Raw genomic sequence first — 18,088 nt, 5'->3', positions numbered from 1 at the left:
TATTAAAGGCAATAACAATCATTGGTTTTGTTAGAGTTATGTTATAGTTTATATTTGGTTAATGGGCCATATTGGGCCCATACCACAAAACCCTAGTATTTCTCTATATATATATCCTTGTACTCCTTTTCTAATAAAATATACAAATTATTTCTCCTATTCTCACATGGTACCAGAGCTCTAGGTTAAACCCTAGCCGCCACCCAAAACCCTAGCCGCCACTCCAAATCCTAGTCTTCCACCCACCGCCGCCACCTCTACTACCAGCCGCTGTTCATCTCTTGCCGTTCTCGTTGGTCTATGGGCACCTGGTGATGTTCCTCAACCCTCACCCGGTGATGCCCTTGTCTTATTCTTCGAAGGATTTGTCTTGTCGTCGTCATGTCTTCGTTTCATGATTCTTTAGTTAAGAATCTCCATTGTACCCTCGCAAAAAGTTGGATGGAAGGAACTATGTTTTTTTGGGCACGAAAGTTTTTGAAGCGGTTCCTTATGGCTCATAAGAAATCATCGTACCTCATGCCAGATCCGCCGGACTCGAAGGATGCCAAGTATGCTGATTGGCTTCTTGAGGATCTGTCGATGCGCTCATGGTTGACTGGTAATATGGAGCCGGATATTGCCCGAAGTGTGGTGATGTTTACTACTGCAAAGGCAATTTGGGAGATGTGCAGATTGACATATGAAAATGAAAATAATATCTCTCGTGTTTTTGAGTTGTATGAGCAACTGTTTACAGCCCGTCAAGGCGATCGTACCGTCCCTCAGTTCTTCACTCACATCCGTAGCCTGTTGGATGAGCTGGATATTTACCAGCCATTAGTTCTTGATCTGACCACCCTTCACCGTTACCAGAATGAAGTTGCAGTCATCGCATATCTTTCCGGGCTCCCCCTTGAGATGCAAAACCAGGTGAAGGGCTCTATTCTGAGTTCTGAGAGAATACCAAAGGAAAGATGACGCTCTCACAGCGGAAGTATGTGTTGGACTTACTTGAGGAGACTGGTTTATTGGGTTGTAAACCAGAGAATACACCTATTGAGCAGTCACCACCCTTTTGGGAGACATCTTCCCCATTTCTCAAAGATCCTGGTCAATACAGACGTTTAATTGGCAAGCTCATTTATCTAACTATTACTCGTCCTGATATACGTTACTGCGAGTTGGACTCCCCGTGTCGGGTTTATGCCATGAGCCACGAGAAGTTCAGCGGCAAAGGGTGCTCCGAGGGTTCTTGCATATGTTAAAGGAGCTCCGGCAAGGTCTTCTCTACAAAAATCATGGTCACCTAGGGCGTTTGCGACGATATTCCGACTTGGGTTATCTTTGGTGATAGAGGAGACAGAAAGTCTACGTCGGGCTTCTGTACGTATGTCGGTGGAAACTTGGTTACTTGGCGAAGCAAGAAACAGAATGTGGTTTCGAGATCAAGTGCAGAAGCAGAGTACAGATTGATGGCACAGACAGCTTGTGAGATGGTTTGGGTGCAGTCTTTTCTATCTGAGTTGGGATTCCCTATCACAATACCTATGCAGATGTTGTGTGATAACCAGGCCGCCATCTTCATTGCAAATAATCCAACATTCCATGAGCGTACCAAGCATGTGGAGGTTGATTGTCACTATGTTCGTGATATGGTACTGAAGGGAGTCATCTCTACGCCGTATACCCAGTCGTCTGAGCAACTGGCGGATATCTTCACCAAAGGTTTAAATGTTAAAGTCTTTAGTAATCTATGTAACAAGCTGGGCATGCTCGATATATATGCTCCAGCTTGAGGGGGAGTGTTAGAGTTATGTTATAGTTTATATTTGGTTAATGGGCCATATTGGGCCCATACCACAAAACCCTAGTATTTCTCTATATATATCCTTCTACTCCTTTTCTAATAAAATATACAAATTATTTCTCCTATTCTCACAGGTTTTATCTACAACCGCATTGGTGTTTTGAATATGATGAGGTAGTTTACAAAACAAAGATAGCTGGTTAAGCCTACTAAAACTTATTTTTGTACCTCATATCTCACACTATAATGCATTCACCAGCAAAAGGTGCATCAACAAATCATGTTTACATCTTAAGATAAGGTGTGGAGTAAATGGATAAAGTGTCAAAAGGCTAGACGAGTGAGTGAGGTTATATTATTAGCCTCATTTTGGAATGGTGTAATCTTCACTCTCAAAGCTATGGGACCTCTTGTTTAAGTTCTTCAACTTAGAGACATTGGAAAAACTAGCTATGGGGTATATCTACGAGGCAATGGATAGAGCAAAAGAAGCTATCATGAACGCTTTCGATGATAATAAACAAAAGCTATAGACGCCTTCAAAATTATTGACTCAAGATAAAAATACCAACTACATCAGCCTTTACATGTAGTTGGTCACTACATGAATCCAAAGTTTTTTTTTAATTTTTTAATTTTATTATATTTTTTATGGTAGCTCAAATATACAGTTTGATGAAGAACTGATAACAGGTTTATATGGTTGTATAGTGAGATTAGTCCCAAGTTAAGAAATGCAAGACAAAATCATGAGTAAAATGTACATCAATAAAACGGCAGAAGGACTTTTTGGGATTCCATTAGTAACTAGATCAATGACAACAAAAAACCAAGGTTATTTATTTAAACATACTTTTATTTTATTTTTTCTAAGTGAAACAAATTTAATGGAATACTTGAAGTTGATTATGATTGTTTTTTTTTTCTTGTATTAATATTAATTTATAGTTTAATGGTATAGTTTAATGGTGGAACTTGTATGGAGCTCCACTCCAAACTTATAGCAAATAGCAATCAAAATTTTGAGTTTGATATGCAGTGCTTAAAGTTGTGAACATAATGGAAGTGTATTTCAACAAGCAAGTTGTTTTTAGCTTTTTTTCAAGTTTTTGTTTCTTATTAGTTTCATATCATTTTGCAACTTTTGTTTGTATCTTTAGAATTCAAAATAAAAAAAAGGAACAAAATGTAATAATTTTGTATATGCATACAAAAAATAGGAGTAAAGTAGAATAAAAATGACTAAATGATCTAGTTTATATGAAGTACAACCAAAGGCATGCATAAAGAAAGATAAAATAGATAGGATGTTGTTGATCCTATCACACTAAAAGATATTGATGAAACTAATGAGTGGTTGATTGGAAAGATTGTGTAAACCTAGAAGATGCAGAAAATAAACTGGTATTTGATGATGATGATGATGATGATGATGATGATGATGATGATAAATTGACATGGGGCACATTAGCAAGTGTTGTAGGGGTTGAAGAACCAATAAAATTTACTAGAATGCAAAGCAAAATCTGGATCATTATCAAAAGCTTTAATTTTCTAATCAATTTTTTAAGAGGAAAATGTCGATGAAGAAGAGCGTGAGTTACATGGTTATGAATTGGAAGAGCTTGGAAATGAAGAAAATTTACATGTAGATTCTAACTTTGATGAGGATGATTTTTACTTAATTATATTTTGATTTAGGTTTTTTGAATATCACTCATCTGATGGATGATTAAGAGTTAGAACTTAGAACTAATTGGACAATTAATCTTAAAGCTTTTTTTGTGTTTAGGTATTTACTTTAAAGTTTTAATACATAATATAATATATTCTATATATTAGATTATATATAATTTTATTTATTTATGTATATGTGACATACTTCACTCAGGCGAGCATTTTTTTTGTCCCTTGCACCTCAAGTGATATAAGAGTCCTAGCTCTTAGACTGCATCCTATGCTTGACAACACTGAAACACAGAGATAGGCATTTCATGCATTATGCTTCTAAATCAAAGCACTTCAAGGACTGTAGCATTAGTAACCACTTATTAAATCTTGTGTTTATTGTTCCTAAATATAGCTAGTGCAATGGCCAATCTGGTTTGTCCCACCAGTGGCACAGGTTAAACAGAGTTCTAACCAACATTGCTTGGACCTTAAAATCCAATTCCTATGTAAATCATCATCTTCCTAGTGTAACCTCTAATCAAGCTCCTATATTTCTTATTCCTTGCTATTTTAATGTTCGTGGAAATAGAATATTTAGATCTGAATACTATTAGCTTGAGTAGTAAGGCTGCCATAAGGTAAGCTTGGAACTTCATTCCCAATTTGTCTCCTATGCATGCCTTCACTAATTTAGTGTCCCATACTAAATATCATCTTATGCCCTGGAGAACTACATATATTACTTTTTTAGCCAATGATATTTAGAACACTGAATTGGAAATTAGCATCCTAGAATCCACTAATGCCTCTGCTAATCCAAATTCTTGGGATAGTAGATTGCACAAAACTCTTTACGCTAGATATAACGCACGGCTTAGACAAAATTCTATTAGATGGGCCTAAAGGGCTTGGCATCTTTAGATTAGAAATGGTGATCTCAATACTAACTTCTTCCATAAAACTTCTCGGTTTCATAATCACAAGAGTAGAGTCTCTATTATTGTTGATAGTTATGGTTTAATATATTTTGAATAACATGAAATTGAAAATGTTTTACTGATTATTACCTAAATCTTTGAACTACTTCTAGTTCTGCTACTTCTAATGATATCTACAATGCTCTCCCCGATGATTTAAATGTTCTTTGACTAGTTGATAAAAACTTATTAACTAGTTCAGTTACAAAATAGGAGAAATTTCACTCTTAAGTCTATGCCAAGGGATCGGACGGTTTGAATGTGGAATTTTACTTATATTTTTGGAATGATGATGAGAATCATCTTTTTAATGTAATTTCTTAGTTTTTTTCCATACATATTCTATTCCCAAGGCATGGGAGAGGATGTATATTGTTTTGATCCCAAACATGACTCCCCAATTGTGTTATCCACTTTAGGCCAATTGCTTTGTGTAATATCTCTTACAAAATCCTTTCAAATCATCTGAAAAATGTTATTCAAAAACTTTTGGGTGTTGAGCAAAATGGCTTTTTAACTGGTCATTCCACTTTTGATAATAACATAGCCATTCATGCAGTTGCATATTCTATGGAAAATGTTACCTATAATCCACCTAAGATGATGATAAAAGTGGAATGAGAAAGAATATAGTAAATGGAAGGCAAATAATGCTCACATTATCTCTTGGCACAGCTAAGGAGATTTAGAATTTTCTGAAGCACATACATCATCAAAATAATACTACAAGATGATTTTAAATTGAACTTGAGATCAGTAATTTCAGTCAAGGTAATCTCTCAATTGAGCAGTATTATTCTGGATTTATTAATCTATGGAGTGACTATTGTGGTATCATCTACTCTAAGGTACCTAAGGAGGCCTTGCCAGTTTTCAAAAGGTTCATGATGTTAGTAAGTGTGATCAATTTTTGATGAAGTTGAGATTAGAATTTGAAATTTCCCTAGGTGGATTATTGAATAGAAATCCAATTCCTTCTTTAGATATATGTCTTGGTGAATTGTTGCGGGAAGAATAAAGATTGACTACACAATATGCTATAAGTGTATCTGGCAGGATTTCAAAAGTTGTCAATGTTGCTTATGCTGCCCAAGCTATTCAAAATGATGTTCTAAATTCTACAACCATAAGCACTAATCAGGTTGTGATGACTCTAGAAATGGTCCAACACATGTTTCTAACAGCATTTTCTACACTTCGACTTCAAGGCCAAAGTAAGATAGCCTCTTCAACACGATTAGCTGATTCTGGAGCATCCAATCATATGACTAGTTCACTTGATTTCTTACAAAATTTGGTCCAGTATAATGGTAGACAAAATAATCAAATTGCTAATGGTGGTAGTATTCCAATTCCAACTATTGGTGATATTGGGCATTCATTTCATCATGTTTTCATTGCTCCTAAGTTGTCTGGTAGCTTAATTTCTATTGGTCAGGTTGTGGAGAATAATTGTGATGTACATTTGTCTCGTGGTGGTTGTCTTGTGCAAGATCAAGTGTAGGGGAAGTGATTGCAAGGGGCCTAAGGTGGGAAGATTATTTCTGTTGAAATTTATTATTCCTAGAACTTTATCTTTAGCTTGTATGATTGTTGAAAATAAGGTTGAAGTATTGCATAGATGATTAGGTCATCCAAATGATGTGTTTTAGCTAGTTTAATGAAGCGTGGTTTTCTTGGTATCAAAAATAAGTGTTCTACTTATGCGTCAGCTCTTGATTGTTCTACTTGTAAATTAGGAAAGAGTGAAACCTTACCTATTCTAACTATGGTGGTCATGGTAATGCATGTTTTAAAATAATACATAGTGATGTTTGGGGCATTACTCCAGTTATTTCACATGCACAACATAAATATTTTGTGACGTTCATTAAGGACAATAGTCGGTTCACATAAATATATTTTTTACACACTAAATTTGAGGTGTTAATTGTTTTTCAAAATTTTGTAGCTTATATTAAGACAAAATTTTCCACCTGTATTAAGATTTTACGGTCTAATAATGGCAGTAAACATGCGTCACATGACTTTCAAGCCTTTTGGCAACATATGGCATTATATCTCAATAATCATGTCCTGATGCCCCTTAACAAAATGTCATGACTGAACATAAAAATCGTCACTTGTTGTATATGGTTTGAACATTACTCTTACAATCTTCAATGCCATTTAAATTTTGGGTTGAAGCTTTGTCAACTACAGTGTATTTGATTAATCGTTCGCCTTCTCAACAATTGGGTTTTGGTTTACCTTATTATGTTCTTTTGATGTGCATCCTGCTTACCACATGCTACACACATTTGGTTATGCTTGCTCTGTTCACTTGCCACCATATGAGCATCATAAGCTTACAACTCAATTAGTTTAATGTATTTTTATGGGTTATAGCACCACTCAGAAAGGATTTTTATGTTATGATGTTATTGCTAGTCATTTGTGTATTTCTAGAAATGCCATTTTCTTTTAGCATGAATACTATTTTAGCAGCATATTTTCCTTTTCAACAGTGTTCTTCTTTCTAGCTATGATGATATTTGTATGGTAAGCATGGAGCCATCATCACAAATTGAGCGCTTTAAACCTGGCATTGTGTACCAACAACAAAGGGCTCCATCATCACAAATCTCTCCTGACCTTGCTCCATTGCTTTCACTTTTAGTTGATGTTGCCACTGTAACTGATCCATTAGTTCTTTGAAGATCTTCTCATGTCAATAAACCTCCAGAGAGGTATGAATTTTTTGACACTTTGGCTGATACTTCAATTTCTACTTCTTATTCACATGCAATTAAACATACATGTTGGGTAAAAGGTATGCAAGAAGAACTTCAGGCTTTCCAGGAGAATCATACTTGAAAAATTGCTCCGTGTCCTAATGATGTTAAGCCCATTTGATGTAAATGGGTATATTCTATTAATCTAAGGTTTGATGGCTCACTTGATAGATATAAAGTGAGGTTGATAACACTCGATAATAGACATGAATGTGGAATAAATTAGGAGGAGACATTTGCACCAGTAGCAAAGATGACAATAATGCGACTTGTTCAAGCTAATTCTGCTTCTGAGCTATGATCATTGTGACAGATGGATGTCAAGAATGTCTTTTTACATGGGGATCTTAAAGAAGTAATTTGCAAGACTTCACCATCAAGGTTATTTGGTACACCTTCATCTAATGTTTGTAAGTTGAAACCTTCTCTATATGGTTTAAAACAAGCTCCAGGAGCTTGGTTTGATAAGCTTCATTTCACACTTCTTCATATCTCATTTGTTCAAAGTTGGTATGATTCCTCTTTGTTTCTTTACAAGACACCAAAAGGAATTGTCATGCTTCTAGTTTATGTTGATGATATTATCATTACCAAGACTGATTCTGAATTGATCTTGTTGGAAATATAGTACCACATCGGTTGTGTGATAGAAGTGTAATGGGTTTATATATAGATATAGGGGTTGAGCCACTAAGACCTTGTTTTCATATGAAAGACTTGGGTCCTTAACAGTATTTTCTATGTCTTAAGGTACATTTTGCCTCAATTGGCATTTTCTTAAACCAATATAGACATATTTCGGTGTTAATTGCTTTGGCTAGTCTTCAAAATGGTTGATCAATTGATATTCTTTTAGAAGTGAATGTTAAATATCTTCATGATGAGGGCTGATTTTCTATCTGATCCATCTTTATACTGACAACTTGTGGGCATCCTAAACTATCTACTAGTTGACTAATATTTCCTTTGTTGTTCAACAAGTTAGTCAAGTTATGTAATCACCTAAGCACCTTCATCTAGCAACTGTTCTTTGCATTGTTAGCTATTTGAAAGGCACTTCTACCTGGGATCTTTTCTTTCCAATATACCAACCTATTTGTTTGGTTATATATAGCGATGCTGATTGGGCTTGTTGTTCTATACTAGATGTTCAGTTACTGGTTGGTGCGTGTTTATTGGTAACTCTCTTTTTTCTTAGAAAAGGAAAGAAAAAGATCGGGTGTCTAAACCTTCTGTAGTGTCTGAGTACTGTGTTATGTCCTCTACATGTTATGAAATTGTTTAGCTTCATGGAATGTTGAGTAAGCTTGGGTTTTCTCAAATTGAGCCTACTCCACTCTATGCAGATAACATTAGTGCAATTTAGATCATTGCTAACCCAATGTTTTAAGAGCGTACCAAGCATATTGAAGTGGATTGTTACTCCATTCATGAAGTATATGACTCTCATATCATCTCATTTCCACATCTCACCACTGATTTATAAAAACCGACATCATTTTCTTGTAGAAAAATTGATGCTTGTTAATCACCCAACATCAATTTGAGGGGGATATCAATGACAGAGATTATGGCAGGCAAATGAGAATTAATATGATCCCTGATTTTTACAATTGACTGAATAAGAACTTCAGTTATCTTATGTTTGTTGATGACCTTATTATTATTACTAGCGCCTCTAGAGCTACAACCAATAACTATAATCTTTGTCTAGATATTTATAAGAGCCTAATAATAATAAATCCACCATTCAAATTTTTTCCTGGCTCAATAAGAAAATTATTTTTGTAATTTAAGCCAGGCTCGACATAAACTTACGGTCTATCCCTTGTAAGTATCTTGATGCTACTTTCTCTCCCATAAGTCTTACTATTAATTAATGCCATCATTTGCTTGAGAGGGTAGATAATACAATTAAAACTTGGAACCAGGTAGTTATTTTAATTGTTGGTAGGGCAATTCTAATCAATAGTTCTCTTTCGCAATTCCCATTTACCATCTTTCTGCATTTGATTTTCCTGACTCTATGCTAGACAAGATATCCAAGCTTATTAGGAAATTTTTATAGGAAAGAGCAAGAATTAAAGTGGTTGGCATTCTATTGGATGGAACACTACTGCACTTGCTAGAGTTGAGGAGGGTTTGGCAATCATAAACATGAGACATTTCAAAGTTTGCTCTATTGGCTAATAATGTCTTTTTTTCTATTCTCACTTCTAATAATAAGCATTGGGTTCACATTTTCATGATATAATATAGGAAGCTCAATATTTGTAAACATTCTATCTTATCTAAATCTACTTAGTTTACTAAACTATTTGCAAAAAAGCTAATATTAACAAATCTAATTTTTGGATTATGTTTGCAATCCAAATTTGTTTAAGTGACATTTAGACAAATCCATGGTGTTTTGATATCCCAGTGGCATTCAAACCCACTTGTGTTAACATAGATTATCTATTGGAGAATATGACCATCAATGATATTACCAATGGGAATTCATTAAATCATAACATTCTTAGTGAATTATTTGGTCCTCATGTTGAATAGTCAAGATAAAGCAAGTGTAGATTTGATCCATTCACTGCCAATCACTAGGTATTGATGATTATTTGTTTACTGATGAAAACTACTTTTGTGATTTATAATCATTTTAATCAAGGAATCCAAAACTCTAATAAGTGGACTAGTTGCAACACTTATGGAGATTACAAATCCCTCTATGAGTTACAGTGTTCATTTGGAGATTAGTTCATGGCATGAGTTCTTCATATGCTTATTTGAAAAGAATTAACATAGGACCTTTAATGCAATGTGTTTTTTGTGGGTTGGATTTGAAAAGTACAAAACATGTTCTATGGAAATGTAATTAAGTTTAAAGATGTTGGAATTTTTTTTGTATTCATTCATTGGTGTGGACATGAACCTCTTATCTTTTGGCTTTGAATTTCATTTTTTATCCTTATTGTTTAGCTATATCTTAGCTCCTTTAGCAAATAGAAAAAAGGTGGAGGAAGGAGGTAAAAGGACTAACTAACAAGATGCCTTTATCAATTGAAATGTACCACCATAACGAAGTATGTTGTGATCTTATAGATATGATTGCTTACCACATCTTGTTTGGAAGACTGCCAATTTGATATGGATGTTAGGCATAAGAAAAAGGAAAACATTTTCAAGTTGATGAAGGATAGGATTAAGATCACTTTTCTACTTATTCTAAAAATGGCTAAAGGTTAAGTGAAAAACAATGGTAGTTGTCATTCAGCATCTATAATATCAAACCATGATGTTATTTCTTCAAAAAAAAAAAATCATGGACAAGGAGATTAAGAAGGCTAAAAGGACATATATTTGGCTATCTTAATTTCTATTTGGGCTATTTGGCAAGGATATTAGAAGCTTATTGTAGAGTAATTACCAACAGGTTTACTACCCATGAGGGATGTGAAGCATCATATAAATTTCGTGCCAGTAGCATTCCTACTCAATCATCTTAATTATAGAATAAATCTTAAGGATGACACTGTCGGAAATATAGTACCACATTAGTTGTGTGATAGAAGTGTAATGGGTTTATATATAGTTATAGGGGTTAAGCCACTAAGTCTTGAGATTTTTTGGTGTAAGACCCCTAAGCCCATATAGAGCCCATATAGGGCCCACTAGTACCAAAATAGAAAATCTAATAGACACCATTCTATAAGTAGAGAAATTGCTAAATAAAGGATTGATCTAAGAGAGTTTGAATCCTTGTTCTATACTAGCTTTATTTGATCCTTAAAATGATAGAAGCTGGAGAATGTATACATACAATCAAACTATATGTAGGATTATATTAAGGCACTAGCTTTTAGACCCTCAATTGGGAGATCTATTTAACAACTTACATGGATAAAACGTATTCTCCAATATAAATTTAAGGTGTGGTTATCATCATATTCAAATTTGCCTTCGAGATGAATAGAAAGCTACATTAATACCCAATTAGGGCCTATACGAGTGGCTAGTGGTACCATTTAGGTTATCTAATGCCCTAAGTACTTTTATGAGACTTCTGAATCAAACATTAAGTCATTCACTAGAAAATTTGCCATGGTATATTTTTTATGATATCCAGACATATAGTTTGAATGAGCCTCGATATTTGATATATCTTAAAAAAATTTTTAAAGTGTTACTTTAGGATAAATTTTATATCAATTTGAATAAGTGTGAGTTTCGAACTTTACAATCGGTTTCTTGTGTAACATCATTAGTGCAAAAGAAATATAATATAATGATAAGGAATTGCAGCCAATAAGAGATTGGCCTATTAAAAATCAGTAACAAATGCTTACAGTTTTAGATGGACTTGCCAAATCTTATGAAAAATTCATACATCAAAACCATAGTAGCTCTACTAACAAATTGCTTAAAGAGGAACATTTTCAAATGGGGCTTAAGGAGGAAAGTAGGTTTTCTCTACTTAAGAAGTTATACATTACTTTAGTATTAGCATTACGTAGTCTTGATAAAATGTTTCAAGTGTAGTGATGCTAATAGTATGGGCACTAGAGCTCTATTTTTTTAAAAAAGGAGGCTAGTAGCATATTTTAGCGAGAATTTAGTAAAAGCAAACAATGTTAGCCCAATTATAAATCAAAATTTATGTTGTATATCTAGTATTCAAGCAATTTGAATATATCTCAATTCCTAAACAACTTGTGTTGTATTCTAATCATCAAGCTTTGTAATAACTAAAATAATTAGAAACACCTTAGCAAAATGTATGTTTGATGGTCTTTTTATCTACAACACATCCATTTCACTTTATGACATCAATTTGGATATCAAAATAGGATTGCCAATGCTTTAAGTAAAAGAACTACATTTCTTGTAACTTGATTTCCTTTGATTAATTGAAAGAATTATATAAAAAGGATGAAGATTTCAAAGAAATTTAGAATAAGTGCTACACTCAATAGTCTTCTAAGAATTACTCTCTATAAGAGAGCTTTCTTTGAAAGGTAATTTACTCTGAATCCCCCAATTTTTCTTAGAGAAATGATCATTCATAATATACATGGAAAAGGATTAAGTGGTTATTTGTGGAGGGAGAAAACAATTGCCAGCTTAAAGAAAATGCACTATTAGCCACAACATAAAAAAAATGTATGAAAGTATGTTCAAATGTGCTATATATGTCAAATTACTAAAGGCCACAGACAAAAAAACTTTATACTCCATTGCCAATTCCTAAAACCCTATGGGGAGATTTGTCAATGAATTGGACCACCAAGAACTCAGAGAGGTATGGACTCCGTATTTGTGATGGTTGATTGAAATTGTCCATCAAGGAAATGGTTTGATTACATGGGTTCCAAAAACTTAACTTCAGATATAGGCTCTAGATTTTCTCTTATTATTCATTTATGGATTACTATATGGAAATAGCTTAGCATTGCTTTTAATTTCAACAATATTTCAATCCATAAATTAATGAGTAAACAAAAGTGGAAGTAGAAACCTTGACAATTTTATTTGAAGCATTAACACAGAGAAGGCAAAGCATTAGGACTATTAGAGAATATTTACATTAACACAAGAAATATTCTCTAACATATTCTCCATTATTACGTTTCCATATTTTCCACTATTGCATTTCCATATTTGTATAGTAATATTCTCTATTATTGTGTTTCCACATTGTTTACTCTATTATAGTATAAAAGAGGAGCTCCTTGCACCTAATGGGTGAACCTTTTCACACAATATTCATTTTCCTTTCCATCATGCAATCTTTTAATGGTACTAGAGCAAGTTTAATTAAATCCAAAAATTCCAATCATATACCTAAAAACCTAACTCTCCAATCTCTTCCCTTCCTATCGCTAACTACCCTCGTCATCGCCCCCATGTTTTCTTCTTCTCCATCTCTATTATAGTTTTCTAGTGTCAATCTTTGTTTTTCAATGACTTCCTGATTGGCGTTGTTTTTGCCTAATGTTATCTCTACGAAGGCGTTGTTCCTATCTGTTTATTGCCATCAGCTCTGTGTGTGTGCTCTTCAACGTTAATATTCATGGTGCCTTGAAGTTTGAACTAATCTGTTGTTGGAGAACTATTTCTTCATTGTATGTTTCATCATTTTCTTGCTAGCAATTTTGTGATGCTTCCATGATTTCGTAAATGGTTGTTCATATGCTCAAGTATGTCTACTATCTTTCTATTCCTCATGATAAGAATTCCCAAATTCTAGTAAATACTACTATCAAAATTAGTTGGTGATAATTATTAATTATGGGATCTTATTTTTAAACTCTTTCTTGTATACCAGCGAAAAATAAAATACATACTTTTAATCCACTTCATCATTAATATTTGTCTTGGGAATCTAATGATGGTGCACTCATGGCATGGTTATTGAATAGAATGGAGTCACATATTAGTTCTTTTGTTATGTTCTTATCATCTACCAAAGAAATTTGAGATTTCTTGGCTGAAATGTATTCTCACAGTAATTATATTTCTCAGTTATTTCTAGTTTATGAGAAATATCTCATAGTGAGAGAAGATAATCAGACCATAAATGACTACTATGCTAAGGCTAAGTTGAAGGCTTACTAAATAAGATTAATGTGTATCAACCAATCACTATTGATATAGCTACTCAAAAGAGACAATGAGAGGAAATATTGATTGTTATACAATTTTTATCCGGCCTCACTCTTTCCTTGAGTGGTATTCACAATCAACTTCTAGATGATGCTTTTGTTCCAACTCTTGCCACTATATTATCTCATCTCTCTCATGTCTCCCAAGCAATTAATTCTCTATCTACTCCAGCTTCATCCGCCTTTGCTAGTACTCGAAGTAGTGGACAAGGCCATGGCCGAGATTGTGATCAGGGGAAAGACATATTTCTTGCCAATATAGCCATTGTGGGCATACTAATCATATATCAGAGAAATATTGGGATAAATTTAGTAACCTGAGTGGGCAAATCAAGTTAATCCACATAATGTTGTTGTTGATTCTAATTGGATCATCCTTACTCATGTTGAATATGAACAATTGCATCAAGCACAGTCATTCCATGTCTCTAATCCTTTAACTCCCGCATCATCCTCTTAGGCTCTTTTCTTTGCCTCAAGTAATTCATAGTTACTAGACATAGGGGATGCATCTCATATGACAAGTGACAAGTCCAACTTTTTAATCCTTCATTTAGCTATCCATATTCCTTATGCTTTACTGCAAAAGGTTCTACCTCCATTGTTTTTGGTATAGGTAGTGTTCAACCATCTTTATCTTTTACTCTTCATCATGTTTTATACATACCACAATTTCCAATTAGCTTCTCCCTATTAGACAAATTACAAAACACTTAGATTGTAAAGCAACCTTCTTTCCTAATTGTTGCATTCTTCAGCATCTCTGGACTAGGAGGATGATTAGTAGAGGTCATAAGCATTGAGCGTTATACTAGTTGGATTAAGGATTGGCACATCTTTCTCTGTCCATTGTTATCCCTTCTCCATATCTATGGCATTGTCGTCTTGGTAATTTAGGTTTGCACAACCTATAAAATATAGTTTCTTCTATGTCTAAGTCGGAGTTTGTACTTGTTCGAGAATGTGAAGCCTGCTAATTTGGTAAGCACCATTAGACGACCTTTCCTTCTCATATTGACAAACAAAGTTCATCTCCATTTGATTTGATTCATTCAGATGTTATGGGGTCCTTGTCACGACGCTTCTTGTTTTGATTTTCAATATTTTATGTCCTTTATTGATTACAGTTGTATGACTTGGGTTTATTTTCTCAAATATTGGGTTGAGTTCTTATATGTATTTATAAATCATTTTGTCATGAAGGCAAAACCCAGTTTGATTCTATTATTCATATTCTTCATACTGATAATGCATCAAAATATCTTTCTCGTGACATTACTGTTTTTTGTGATTCAATAGGTATGATTCATCAAACATTGTATGCTTATACTCCTCAACAAATTGGGGTTGCAGAACGTAAGAACTAACCTTTTCTTGAGGTGGCTCAAACTCTTCTTTTTTAGCTAAAAGTTCTGACGTCATATTAAAGCAATGTAATTCTTATTGCTTACTGTCTCATTTACACAAATGCCATTAATTGTTCTTAATGGTATTTACCCTTTTCCATGTCTCTATCCCAATAAAGATCCCTTTGCACTTATCCTTTGGGTGTTTGGTTATGTTTACTCTATCTATAACTTAGGTCATCAATCTAACAAATTGTATTGTCTCCTAAAGCTGTTAAGTGCATTTTTCTTGGGTACTCTCACAAACAAAATGGGTATATTTGTTATGATTAATTTACTTGTAAATTCATTTATGTTGATATTACCTTCTTTGAGACCACACCTATTATTCTGGAGTCTCTTCTACTTCACCACCTCCTCCTCTGTCTTCTCCTATCCCTTTCTCTTATACAGGAACATCATCTAACTCATCCCAACATCTCATTGTGTATACCAGATGCCCCAACCCATCTTTAATACCTCCTACACCTACCTCTACTACTTCATTGAACCAGGATGGAGATCTTGACTTGCCCATTGGACTTTATAAAGGTAAACACACTTGCCTTACCCTATAACTCATTTTGTTACTTATGATCATCTTAGTTCTATCTATCACACCTTTGCTTTGTCTTTGGCCTCTATTTCTGTTCCTAGGACGCACATTGAGGCATTAAAAAGATCCTTATTGGAAAAGTGAGATTGATAAGGAGATGAGTGCTCTTATTTCACATGATACCTGGGAGTTGGTCTCTCCTTCTCTCAATGCAAACATAGTTGCATGCCGATGGGTTTTTACGGTTAAATATAATCAGATAATTCCATTTCTTGGTATAAATCTCGTCTATTAGCCAAGGATTTTACTTAGACCTGTAAGGTAGACTATTTTGAGACTACTCATCTTTACTCCATCTACGCTATGTTCTTAGTAGTAAAAAATTGTGGGTGACCCATATACCAACTTGATGTAAAAAATGCATTGTTGTATGGAAATTTGATAGGGATGTATATATGGATCAACCCCTTGGTTTTATTACTCAATAGGAGAAGGTGTGCAAATTGAAAGATGATTTATAATCCTTACAAAAGTCCCCAAGCCTAGTTTGAGAAATTTAGTCATATCATGTTAGATTATGACTTTAGAAGAAGTCAGGAAGATCACTCAGTATTCATAAAACATACTTCTAAAGGATTGGTTATCATAGAAGTATATAATCAGATGGTAGATATGTTCACTATGACTCTAATGGTGGATTGTTTTGTTTTTATGTGTAACAAGCTGGGAATGTATAATATATATTCTCCAACTTGAGGGAGAGTGTTACTAAATGTTTGCATTAATACAAGAAATATTCTCTCACATATTCTCCATAATTACTTTTCTATATTCTCCATTATTGTGTTTCCATATTTGTATTGTAATATTCTCCATTATTGTGTTTCCACATTTATTTACTCTATTATAGTATAAAAGAAGAGCTTCTTGCACCTGATGGGTGTAACCTTTTCACACAATTTTTTTTTTCCTTTCCATCATGTAATCTTTTCGAGAACTATGCCCTAGCCTAAACAAAGTATACCTTTAATAATGTTGTATACAGTTCTACTGGGAAGTCCGACAGCATATGAAGCCTCTGTAACACACGTTAGCTATAGTTTAGTTGCTAAAGCCTATTGTAAGGAGCCAAGCAACTAATATCTCAATTAGTACAAGATGTACAATCTATTCAGGTAAAGATGAAACAAAACATAAAAGAAAACAAATATTGAATTCAAATAGATAGTTGATAAGCGTCATAGAGTCAAGACCTTGAAAGAAGGACGACAAGTTATGGTTTTCATACACAAGGAGTGTTGCTCTACTAGAATCTTAAATAAGAATCAACCAAGAAAATATAGTCCATTTAAAATCATGAAGAAGCTTAAAGATAAGGCTAATGTGATTAATTTGTAAGAAAACATGGGGATCTGATACATTTTTGATGTGGTAGATCTTTACCCAAATATCCATCTAAGTACATTTATTCTAACAGTTATAACTGAGCTTAAAGACAAGGTTCATTTTAGTAGGGAAGCAATTGATGTGATAAACTATCATATAATATAACTATTAAGAATAGAATATTTTCTTTCTATTTAATCATTTCCTGATTATGCATTATTGTATTTCCTAATTATGGTCATTCTCTTTGTATTTTTATTCCTATTAGGCACTCATGTGCTTTCCTATATAGATGAGGGCACATAATCAATTGAATTTAATTTGATTACTCTAACATGGTACCAAAGTAGCTTGAATCCTAAATTCTCCTCTGTGCCTATGATCTCCAACATCCATTCTTCTTTCTTTTTTTCCTCTTTCTATCCTAAAAGTTGCCATTACACCACCATAGGCTAGCCTAATGTCATTCTTCTTCCTTACTACTCGTGTAATTGATCAAATGATTTGAGGCGCTTCTTTATCATTCTTTAGCACCTCTTGGACCTTGTATTGCAACAACGGATAATTCTTCATCCTAGTCGACAACTACTTCTCGTGGTGACTCTTTGAGGAAGACCACCATCACAAGCACCACTTTTTAAATGCAAGATATGTTCTTCCTCGTCGAAAACTACTTCTCATGCTAACTCTATGAGGAAGACAACCATCACAAGCACCACTTCTCAAATGCAGGATACCTTCATCTTCATCAATAACTACTTCTCATGGTGACTCTGTAAAGATGACCACCATTACAAGCACAACTTCTCAAATGTAGGGTACCTCAATCAAGCTTGATGAAATTTCGCTTTCTTTTATATGGACCCACTTCAATTGAGTAGCAATACGTAACTA

Source organism: Dioscorea cayenensis, chromosome 13 (genome assembly GCF_009730915.1).
Source record: "Dioscorea cayenensis subsp. rotundata cultivar TDr96_F1 chromosome 13, TDr96_F1_v2_PseudoChromosome.rev07_lg8_w22 25.fasta, whole genome shotgun sequence".
NCBI classification, from domain to species: Eukaryota; Viridiplantae; Streptophyta; class Magnoliopsida; order Dioscoreales; family Dioscoreaceae; genus Dioscorea; species Dioscorea cayenensis.
The sequence above is the reverse complement of the archived record's forward strand: the minus strand, read 5'-3'. Positions refer to the sequence as shown.